Genomic DNA, 9,299 nt, shown 5'->3' on the forward strand with positions numbered 1-9,299 from the left:
TGCACACATGCTTTTTATTTGCCACATGGGGCCAGTTGGCAAGATGCCTGTAGAGGGCTAACGCTCCAGGGAACTAGAAAACACTGATTGGCCCATGACGAGGTCAGAAACTCTGAAGCATCTGTCTGGAAGAACGAATATTCCCTGACACTGCCTACACCAACCCTCACCCTGGGTGGGCATTTCTGCCTGTCCCCTCATGGAATGGGCGAATAAAATAAAGAAGAGGACGGTTGAGGCTTGCCCAAGGTCCTTTAGTGAGTGGGTGGCCCCTGGTGAGCCTATGTCCTGTGTTGCTGTCCTCAGAGGGCTGAACTCTGCTGGGGCAAAGCTTGCTGAGAAGGGCCAGGCCCCCGGAGAGGGGCCAAGGGCAGAAAGAGAAGGTTCAGCTGGTAGGCAGGTGAGAGGCTGTGTGATGGGAGTTGGGGACGTTGATCCTTGAGCAAAATTCACCATTTGTGCAGCTTTGTCTATCTGTACTGAGTGCCAGGGCCCACACAGCACCCCTAACAAACCATTCCTGCTTTTGAGGAGCTTCTACTGATTAACAGATGGATAACAACCCCGATCATAAATAACAGCAAACCGCGTATAGCATCTGACACCTACAAAGCGTTTTTCACCTGCAGTGTCTGGTTTTGCATGCACGGTTTCTGGATGCAGAAAGAACAGGTCAACGATCATTTTCTAGGGAGAATCTCTAAAGCTCAGAGTAGTTAGATGCAAACTCATTCTTTCTGCTCCGCAGCCCAGCACTTATTTCAATAATGATGGTTTCAGGCCAGGAGTAGATTGTATTAATGTGAGGTAGAGAAAACCACCAACACAGTGTGAGATGCAGGATTTTTTTCCCCCAACAAATACCAAGAGCTCCCTGTCCCTCAGTTATCACCCTGACACAGCACACAGCACCTTTTCCTGGCCCACTTCACATGAGGCCTGCTGCACTGCTAGGGCGCTTTGCCCAGCAGCAGTCGGCCTCCCTGGGCCACATCCCCACTTCCCCCAAAACCCTTCTGCAAGCATTCTCCCCAGACTTGCTGCTCTAACCCTGGTCCTCTTGTCTGTGGACTCATGAGGAAGCCACAACATTGTGCTACTGGAGGGAAGGACAACAGAACCGCAGGCTAGGAGGACAGCTTATAGCCCTAGGCCCTCTGCAAAATGCTGCTTCCTGGCCCTGGGGCATGGTCCCCACCCTCTGGGGGTGGTCAAGGGGAGGGGATAGCTTTTCTCACTGCCAAGGAAAAGTGGCATCAGCTTGGAATCACCATTCTCATCTATGTTTGAGGGATCAAAGGAATGATTCAAACTGACAAATCCGTGATTGTCCAGAATTCTAGGCAAACTTGGATGACTGTCAGGAAAATGGCAGGTCTCACGCTAAGTCTGGTAAGTCAGGTAGGATTTGGAGAGCTGGGGCAGGGTGTGTCGAAGTATCCAAGAACACTCCGTGGTGTACTTTAGGTTAGTTTATCAGTTAATTCAGTAACCATATTAGTTTCCCAGAGCTCTTATAATAAATGACCACACACGGGGCGGGGGATGGGGGGAGAGTGGTGGTGGCTTAAAACAACAGACATGGATTGTCTCACAGTGCTGGAGGCCTAAGGTCCATGATCAAGACGTCAGCTGTGCCACACTCCCTCTGATGCTTTCATGGAGGATCCTTCCTTGCTTCTCCCAGCTTCTGGTGGCTGCCAGCCACCCTTGGAGCTTTTTCTGTTTGCAGATGCCTCGGTCTAGCTTCTGCCTCTCCCATCGTCTGGCATTCTCCCCGGTGTCTCTGTGTCCAAATCACTCTCTTCTCTTTTCTCTCATAAAGACACCAGTCTCTGAATTAGGCCCACCCTAATCCAGCATGACCTCATTTTAGCTTGATGACAACTGCAAAGACCCTTCTTCCAAGTAAGTTCACATTCACAGGTCCTGGGAGTTAGGGATTCAACGAAGATTTTTAGGGAACACCATTCAGCCCACAACAACAAGCAGAAGACTTTTAGTAGCACTCGAGCACAGTGAAGAGAGTAAAGGGGGCAGTTTCAAATGCTGGAAATCATATTGAAGATTTTAGTGAATAAAAGGATAAAGGTATTAGCCCTGGCAAGAAAAAGCAAAAAATGTGCAGTAGGTTTATTTTAAGTTCAGATAGAGGTGAAGAGAAGATAGCTATAAAATTAGTAAATTATCTTTTATGACTTTTCATGGTTATCTAAAGCATGTCTCATGAATCTTTATATCTGTAGCAATATGATTATTGATTCAGGCAGGTAAACACGCACTCATAAAGAACAACTTGCTAGGAAGACAGTCTTTATCACTTGGCACTGAATGGGGGAAAGCTACAAAGAGGAAAATCTGTCACTCATGACGGTGAATAAAGCATTTAATCTGATTTAAAGTCCTCTGTTTCAAACTGCTTACTTGGCTAAACAAAGCTCTGTAATTCACTGGGTTGTATATCTAGCTTCCTTGAAAGTAAGATAAAGAAACTTTAGGGCACAGCATCCAAATAAATAAGGTACTTTTCTGTTTAAGTGACTTATCTCATGATTTCCTTTTAATTTAAAGGTAATTTCCTTCTTCAGCAGAGACTCATATTTCTAACTTCAAATTTTCTGTTTCAAAAGGGAGAGCTGAAATTATTTTGTTTGCACATGTGGACAACATTCCTTGAATGATCCAAGATTAGGAGGTATATTCTGAAAGGAGGGGCTGGATGCAGCAGGACTTGGTGGCAGACAGGCTGTGAGGAACAGGAGGGGGACAAAGTAGAGCCTCTCCCTGGGCTCATAGAATGTGTGTGCTCAGCAGATGTTTGGTGAATGAATGGATAAGAGCAGAGACAATGCAGGAAACTTACTAGAAATGAAGATGACGAGAGTGGAGAATGAATGGGCTGTAAGATGTGAGCTTCCTTTTGGAGATACTGATCTGTGTCCCTAGAAAATCACTCCAGGAGGCAAAAAGAAAAGAAAAGAAAAAAAGCAGAGCTGGGGCTTGGGAGTGAGGTCAGGGCAGAATGCCGGTTTAGGAGGCACTGGCAAGGAAATGATATTTGAAATAACGGGATCTGGTGAAATTTTGGGTGGAAACTCTTCACAAAGAAAAGAGGTGGGCTTAGCATAGAACAGAAAATGGAAACCGTTCACATTTAGGAGACGCTAGAGGAAGGAGGGCTGGAGGAAGAAAACAAGGTACGGCAGTGTGAAGGCTGCTGCTGGTCAGTAGCAGGGCAACCCAGCTGAAATTGTCCAAGTCCAGTGAAGGACAGGGCTTGAGGACAGACTCAGCTGCTGAAACGGCAGGGACGACTGGCAGAGCAGAGCAGAAGACTCCCAGTATCTGCAGTTGTATGAGAGCAGAGTTAGAGGAGTGCTTGGTACCGAGGCATGGCTGCTGCTGGGAGGTGTGAATCAGATGCTTTGGGATGACGCTGGGAGGTGTCATGCTGGAAACTGGTGAAAGAAAGACACAATGTCAGTCTTGGAAGATATCTGAGTAGCATAACCTCATGGTTTTAAGAACTTGGGCTCTAGAATCAGATCTATGTTCCAAAACCAGTTCTGTGAAGTTTGTGACCTTGGGCAATTTCCTGAAGCAAACTGATGCTTCATTTCTTCACCTGTGAAGTGGTCATAAAATATGAACTGGCATTGAACATGACAATGTGTGTAAAGAGCCGAGTCCAATACAAGGGGCACAGCAGGGGCTCGGTGAACGTTAGCTATTAAGATAGCACTTGTGTGGGGCACCTGGGGGGCTCGGTGGGTTAAAGCCTCTACCTTTGGCTCGGGTCATGATCCCAGGGTCCTGGGATCGAGCCCCACATTGGGCTCTCTGCTCAGCAGGAAGCCTGCTTCCCTCTCTCTTTCTGCCTGCCTCTCTGCCTACTTGTGATCTCTGTCTGTTAAATAAATAAATAAAATCTTTTTAAAAAAATGGAATAACACTTGTGTGGCTAGGAAGGTAAGAACTCAGGATGGGAAGTTGTATCAGTCAGGCTAGACAAGGGTAAGCTGCAATAACAAACAACCCTAAGTCTCAGCCCCTTACAATAATGAAGGTCAATTTTTTACCCAGTGGCATGTTCATCATGCATTGGCAGTGGCTCCACCATGTTATCTTCACTCTGAGACCCCAGCAGAAGAAAAAGAGTGCCTGGTGAAGAGCATGGTGGCTTATACAGCTTCTGCTCCAAAGTAACATATGCCATTTTTGCTCACATTTCACTGGCCACTGTTGCATAGCAGTGCCAGAGTTCAGTCAAGCAGGGCAGTATAATCTCTCAGTTAGGGTCACCCAATGTTGGTAAAGAGTAATTCAGTTGACTGCAGCAGAGCTAGTCAGCGGCGGAAGCAGGGAGTGTGACCAGCTGTGTAAATCAGTAACTCAGTTTCAAAGCCTGGGTCAGAATCAGAGCAGAGCTCGGAGAGCTGTTCTTGAGCCTGGGATGGGACAAACAGAGCATGGGACAGGCATGGGAAGGCCTGGGCAGTTCTCTTCAGGAAGAAAGAAAACCAAGATGAAGAAGCCAATAATAACAAACGGGAGGGGAGAGTTGATAAAAATTACACAATAACCTGACCTAAGTCCTGCTGGCCCAACAACCCACACGTGTTCACAGACAGGTGAGCACTTGTGTTGTGTGCCCAGGAGGCTGGGTCCCTGGTGGAAGAGAACCATGCAAAGAAATGAAGCCCTGGCACCTCTTTCTGTTCTCGGACTCATCTTTGCATCCTCAGGAAAGTTCTGTTCTTTGTGGGCTGTCTCAAGTCAATAGCCATGAGTGAGAAAAGTGAGAAATGGAATGAGAGAAACAACATCATCATAGAACACATGAACACAAAACACATAACACATGCCTAGTCTTTGGGTGCCCCTGCACACACAGTACACCCATTTAAAAAATATATATATATTTTCTGTTACCTAAGCTTACACTCAACATGGGGCTTGAATTTGCAACCCTGAGATCAAGAGTCACATGCTCCACTGACAGAGCAAGCCAGACACCCAGAGAGTGCACATATTTCAGATGGAATGGTCATGGAAGGTTAGGAGGGAACAAAGGATGGCAATATGGAAAAGTGGTAAAAGAAAATTAATAAGATAAACAAGAGTGGGACCTCACCCAGGCCAGTGGTGACAATGCTCCATGAGCTGAGGAGTATAATTAACTCAATCCATTGCTCCTGAACTCCAAAAATGAATGAATGAATGTTTTTGTCTTCTACTCAGTCTTCTGAAGTATTTTGTGTTTCACCAGAGAGATCTTGTTAGAGCTTCAAAAAGTTGTGGAGCTACTTGTTTGCTTTATTTCATGAAGAGACTGTGTGTAGCTCTCGTCCCATGGGGTGCGCTCGGATGTTCTCAGGTACTCCCTGGGTGAACTGCATGGAGTCTGGAACGAGGACCCATCTGACAACCAATGGGCTCACCAGTAAAAATTCCTGTGATGATAGAAACGTTCTCCAGTCTGTGCCGTTCAACTCAGGAGCTGAATTTTAAATTTTATTTAAGTTTAAGTGCAAAGGCATACAGCTATCATTTGGGGTATCCGAAGCTAGATTCTAGGTCCCAGAGTGGATGTGCCAGGCAGTACCTACCTTCTGGATGGGTCTGGAACTCTCCAGATGGTCTGGCCTGGCTGTTACATGTTACATGGGGCACAGCGGGTCCTGGCTCCTTCTTAGAAGTAGAAGATATGTAATCATGTGGGCTGGGGTCACCAAGGGGAGGCAGCGGAGTCTAGGGCATCCTTCTCAACCAGGTTCTACAAGAGAACAAAGTCCTATGGAACATAAGGGAAGTGCCTATGTCTTCAATGTTCTCAAGAGCAGCACCTATCTAGAACCATTCTAGGTGCACGGGGGAGAAGGGAATTATTTATATTCAGGATCTTAGGGCTTTTCTTCTGGAACTGGGATTTTTAAAAACTGGTCTAGGGAAAGGGAGGGCCCTTAAAGTAGAAGTAAAAGTAAGGAAGTAGATCCCAACCTTCTCATTCCTTCCAAAGACATTTTTCTTGAACCTACAAAACCATTACAGGTATCAGAATGCAACAGAAGCCTACAGTATGTCCAACATCTTGCCTGATAATTCTCTGGTATATAAGCAAAAGCATTTCATCATCCAAGGAAGAAGTTCCAGCCAACTTCCAAGCCATGACTAATCTTGTTTTCTTCTCCATCATCATCACCATCAACCCTCTCCACCACTGCCTCCAAAACACTTGATTTCCTGGCCAGTTGTGCAAAGCAACTTATGTGAGGATAAAAACAAATATAACCTTTTAAAAGCTTACAAGTACAGACAGATACAAAGAATGTAGGTCGTGTTTGGCACATAAAACTTATATATAAATCAACTTGTATCTTTAAGACAAGAAATAGCTTACCAAAAAAAAGAGAAATAGCTGACATTGTTAGTAGAATACAGAAAAGTATAAGAAAGAAAGGAAGTGTGTGTATGTGTGTATATATATAGTATAAACATACTATATGTGTATACAGTATGCATATATTTACACATTTATACACATATATACATATACATAGACAAACACATATATATATATAAATATTTATACATACATGAGATTCAGACAATATAGACAAGTGGAAAGTGAAAGTCTCTTCCCTTCACATCTCTCTTCAAAATGGTAGCTTTCAAGAACTTTTCTTGATTCTGTCCATAAATTAAAAAAAGAAAAACCTTTATGTAAAACTATTCATGTCAATGCATACTCAATCATACACATGCATAATTCATAGGGGGATCAGCATATACAGACATAAATACTGGCTTTTTCACATAATGTCTGTGGAGATTTCTACCCTTGGAACATATAGGCACACCTCCTTCTTTGTCCTGCCTGCATAGTATTCCATTGTGTGGGCTTCAGAGTTGAATTATGTCCCCCAACCAAAAAAAAAAAAAAAAAAAAAAAAAAAAAACATGTGGAAGTCTTAACTCTTAGTTCTTCTTCAGAATGTGACCTTATTTAGAGATGAGGTCTTTATAGAGACAGTGAAGTGAAAACGAGATCATTAAGTACAAAAATGACTGTTGTCCTGATAAAAAGGAGAAATTTGAGCATAGAGACAGGTGTACACAGAAGAAGTTGTTATGAAGAAGTAGAGGGAGAAGACCACCATTTTCAAAACAAGAACAGAGGCCTAGGAGAGTTTCTTCCCTCACAACTCTCAGGAAGAATCAGCCCTGTCAACACCTTCATCTTGAACTTCTTGCTTCCACAACTGTGAGACAGTAAATTTCTATTATTTAAGAATACATCATCTGTGACATTTTGTTATGGCAACCCTGGAAACTAACACATGTGGTACATCAACATTTATGTTGCTAGTCCCTTTGATGGACGCTTTGTCTCCAGAAGAATGTTTTTAATGCAGTAGGCAAATTGCAATAGAAAGAATCCCTTTGGGTGAGTGGTTTGTTTTTTATAAAACAAACAATTTTGGGGGGGAGTATGAACACTTACTAATTTTTCAGACTTGATTATTTGCTTTTTAATATATCAAGCTTTCTTAAAGCGAGCCCACCTGTAAACAAGAAGCTGACGGAGTGCAGTCACAGGGATTCCACAGCTCACAGTGAGTGAAAGGGAGTCAGGTGACATTCCTAGGACTCTTTCGGTTTCAAGTGACAGAAGCCCCATTTGTACTAGCCTGAGGGGAAAGGAAATTAAAATTTTTAAAGATTATTTATGTGAGAGAGAGGGAGAATGAGTTGAAGGGAGGGGCAAAGGAGGAGAAGCAGACTCCATGCTAAGCAGGGAGCCTGACTCAAGCCTTGATCTCAGGACCCTGAGATCTTAACCTTAACCGATTGAGCCACCCAGGCATCCTGGAAATTAATTTTAAGGCTATTCTGATGTCTTGCAGGATTTAAGGAGAGCTGGGTTTCAGGGAAAATTGAGACCAGGGACCAGGACACCATCAGAACCCTCTCTCTCTGACTTGAGCCCTCTTTCTCTTTGAAAATTTTATCAGTTCTCCATGTCTTCTTGAGATGAGCTTCCCTATCTATGTGACCCACAAGATAGAGAGCCTGGCTTTGAAAGAACTCTGATGGGTTCAGCTTGGGTCACACTGTCATGCCAGGACCTAGCCTCACCCAAGAGCAGAGTCATGGTGTACTAACCTGACTGCAGCTTTGGAAACCATTTGGATGTTGGGAGTGGCATGGTGGGTGGGAAACTGTTGCTGGTCGAAGGAAGTTTCCAGAAGACAACAGCCTGAGGTCTCCTAATTGTTCTGATGGAAGCTTCCTAGAAGAGATATAATTTCACTGATGCCACCATTTAGAGAAAACCTTTTTAACACCCACCCCAAGGGCTCTGGGCCAGCTCCTTGGGCCACAGAGAAGACCCCCCTATACGAGCAGAGGTACCTTTGACAATTTGAATCTCCGCAAGTGCATCCCTCCCCAGACCTCTGCAACTGTGTGATCCTTCCAGGCAGAAGCAGAAAGCAGCAGAAATGACTGTCAAAACAAGGCCGGGCTCTGCCTGCAGGAAAATCCGGGCTGTGGCAGTGGCTCAACGCCTGCCAAACGAAATACCAGTTAGGAGATGTCGCTGGCATGCAATTTAAAGAATAACTCGACTAGCACTTGAGGTTATTTAGAAAAATACCTTTGGTCACGTGCTTCCCAGAATGCTATGTACTTGAAATGAATCATCTGTACCCAGCCCAGAGCAGATTTAATTACAATCCCCTCCTGTGTTGCTTCTTTTAAAACTTGACCTTCTTTTCTGGTTGCTATTCAAATTCGGCAAAATATCAACTTGATTTTTTTTTTTTTTTTTTTGAAGCTAAGGAAGAATCTTTCTATAACTGAACAGTTCCAGACAGGAAGAAGGGACCAAGCTCACAGGGAGGAGGCTTGCAATGTAATGATGACAACAGATTACCTTTCATTATAGGGAATATGTCATTTACCTACGAGAGCTAGAAAATAATTTATCCTAATGACTGTACACAGCTTGTAAGCAAAAACAAACATCAAGAGGACAAACAGAATAGTTTGTGAATAATTTGACTCGACTATGCCAGCCAAACATATGTGACATCTGTATTTCTAAAGCAGGGGGATGGAGGGTGTCTCTATTCATGTTCGACGCTGGGGTTTTAATGGATATGATTAACCCATGGGTCGTGCCCATGATTTAATAGTGTGGCCTTTATCAGGAGACCAGTAAACAGGCAAGAGCAAGGAAAAAAGGTCCTGGAGAAAGAAGTCAGGCAGGAACATGAACCCCTTGGAGCCTCAGT

At 44.1% G+C, this 9,299-nt stretch overlaps 1 long non-coding RNA gene across 2 annotated transcripts; it reads right to left on the bottom strand.

Annotated features, from left to right (window-relative positions):
• Nucleotides 1-1,457: 1,457 nt before the first annotated feature.
• Nucleotides 1,458-8,593, bottom strand: LOC131808485 (uncharacterized). 2 transcript variants are annotated; one of them, XR_009344792.1, is made up of 7 exons: nucleotides 8,416-8,593; nucleotides 8,167-8,293; nucleotides 7,566-7,691; nucleotides 6,597-6,690; nucleotides 5,610-5,776; nucleotides 5,135-5,453; nucleotides 1,458-3,458 (listed from the first exon to the last, which is right to left on the bottom strand). It is a non-coding gene; the product is annotated as an uncharacterized LOC131808485 (long non-coding RNA). The 2 variants fall into 2 exon arrangements; XR_009344793.1 differs by lacking the exon at nucleotides 6,597-6,690.
• Between the last annotated feature and the right edge of the window lie 706 nt (nucleotides 8,594-9,299).

Source organism: Mustela lutreola, chromosome 9, assembly GCF_030435805.1.
Source record: "Mustela lutreola isolate mMusLut2 chromosome 9, mMusLut2.pri, whole genome shotgun sequence".
Lineage (NCBI taxonomy): Eukaryota > Metazoa > Chordata > Mammalia > Carnivora > Mustelidae > Mustela > Mustela lutreola.